The sequence below is a fragment of the Galeopterus variegatus genome, unplaced genomic scaffold, assembly GCF_000696425.1.
Source record: "Galeopterus variegatus unplaced genomic scaffold, G_variegatus-3.0.2 Scaffold4314, whole genome shotgun sequence".
Lineage (NCBI taxonomy): Eukaryota > Metazoa > Chordata > Mammalia > Dermoptera > Cynocephalidae > Galeopterus > Galeopterus variegatus.
Window position 1 is genome coordinate 374,645 of NW_007730425.1, and position 2,106 is coordinate 376,750.

The following is a 2,106-nucleotide window of genomic DNA, read 5'->3' on the forward strand; positions in this document are numbered from 1 at the left end:
TTTGTTCCCATTCAATCGATCACGTGTTCGTGACATCCAGCAGCTCAAGGATACAATGGCTCAAATGTCTTTGAGTCCTGCCTGGTAGTTTTTATATTGGAATCCACTCATGCATTTCCAGGGATGATTTCCAAGTTGCTTTGTCCTTTTCACCAGGAGAGCCTTCAGTGTCCTTTAGGTGTGTCCCTTTGTAAACACAAGGGACAGGCTGCTGTCATTTTCTCTGCATACTGATAGTCAGCTGACCTGAGGAGAGGCACAGGCCTGCCAACCTCGGGAGCAAGTCTCGTGACAATGAAATATTTTCCAAATACCAGAATTGGAGTGGAAGAAAATTAGGAGATGATGTGACAGGGAGAGACAGGCTCCTTCCCCTTCTGTTTAAAGCTGCAATGGCAGTTTAAATGTGAGCCCTTTTTAATTAAGTTGCTGGGTGTTTGCTGCCAGGGGAGTGAATCTGTCCTTAATTTAAAGATATTTGAAGCAAATGACTCATGAACTTCAAAAATTTTGAATTGGGATAAGAGCATCAAAAAACAAATGAGCATTCGGAGCTGCATGAGGCATCCTAGACTCTTCAGATGGTGAGGCTGGTCTGTAGGGTCTTCATTGGGACTTTCTGAACAGAGGTGGCATGACCGGTCCTGCAAGCTGTGGCTTTGGATGGTGGTCCGTGCACGCTGTTCATGGTCATGGGGGAGCTCATGTGTTGGCCAGCAGCTCTCTGGACCCGCACGGCCTCTGAGAGCACTCCCGCTGCTTTTGATGAGCAAAGCTGGGTTCACACCATATGGATAAACATGCTCCGACTCATTAAAGCCCAGCCTCTGGTTCTTCTGGAGATGACTGTATCACAGGCTTCCTTTTATTCCCCTTTCATGAGCTCCTTGCTCCAACTTACTGTTTTTCTGCTTCTGAAGTGTCTTTGTTCCAGCAGGGCCTCATTTTCCTTTTAAGAGCAAGGTGGGGATCAGGGAAGGTTCTTTAACCCTTGCTGAACCGTGTGTCTACCCTCACGCACTTCCTCCCTGGGAGCTGCTGAGTTCCTCTCTCCTGGGCTCTTTTCCTTCCTCAGGCCCTCCAGGGCTGCCTCTGCCTGTCGTCCTGTTGGGGAGTTGGCAGCAGGAAGGCGCCTTCATTGACACCCCCCACCTGGAAACTGATGTCCTTTAATGGGACAGGTAGGGTTGCTGGCTGGCTATTCAGGCATCGGGAAATTGCATGAAATACGCTCCAGTAGAATATGTGTATGCACCTTACAGCGTGCATTTTACTAAATACTGGATTGATAACAGATCCATTTGATATACAGTGGATTGAATTCATGGTTTTCATCCACTCACAGTGGAACGATTCTGAGCATTGAGATTAACTATTAGACAGAACACCATTTTTAGAATTTTTATTTGACTGTGATCCGAGGACCAATTTTAGAATTTCTGGCTTCATCGTGTATTCGATAAATCATCAACTCTACACTTGGTTGATAGGAAACCCATACCTTGGAGGGGGGAGCGGGAGATTATGGAAAGCATGGCCCCTCACCTTCTTTTCGAGGAGTTTAAAAAGCTGTCTGCAAAAGCAGGACCAATAAGGATACATCATTGCGCAAGCGAGAAATGACAGGTAGGTAAGGACTGTAGAGGAAACGTCACGAACTTCGTCAATTACCAGTTATCCTGGCAACACAGATTCAAAGGAGGAGGGGACCATTTCAGGTGGGAAGGGCCAGGCCAGGTTTCTTGGAGCCAGGTTCTGATGATGAGGAGGCTGGGCATGGGCAGATGGCAGCGGGCGGGGGGGAACAGAGTGGGCACAGCTTCCACAGGCCCAGATCTGGAGGGAACCACACGGGACTCAGTGTCCCAACCTCTAGAACAGATGTGGATAAGATGACCTTTGAGGCCCCTCCTCCAGCTCTGATTTGCCCCAAGAATGGGTGCACCCCAGTGTTTCTTCTTTTGTAGCTAGAGCAGTGGCCTTGGAGAGGGCTGTCTGCCCTCCTTCCAGCATCCACAGTTGGCAGTCCTTTGGGAAGCCAGCAATGAGATCAGTGGATCCTGTGCACAGGCAAGCTTGGGGCCGGGGGGGCAGATGGCCATGGAC

The 2,106-nt window shown here is 49.0% G+C and overlaps 1 protein-coding gene across 1 annotated transcript in view; it reads left to right on the forward strand.

Moving 5' to 3' along the window:
- The window catches only part of LOC103602800 (adherens junction-associated protein 1-like), a 25,277-nt gene that overhangs the window by 22,195 nt on the left and 976 nt on the right, over positions 1-2,106 (forward strand). The window lies entirely within an intron of this gene.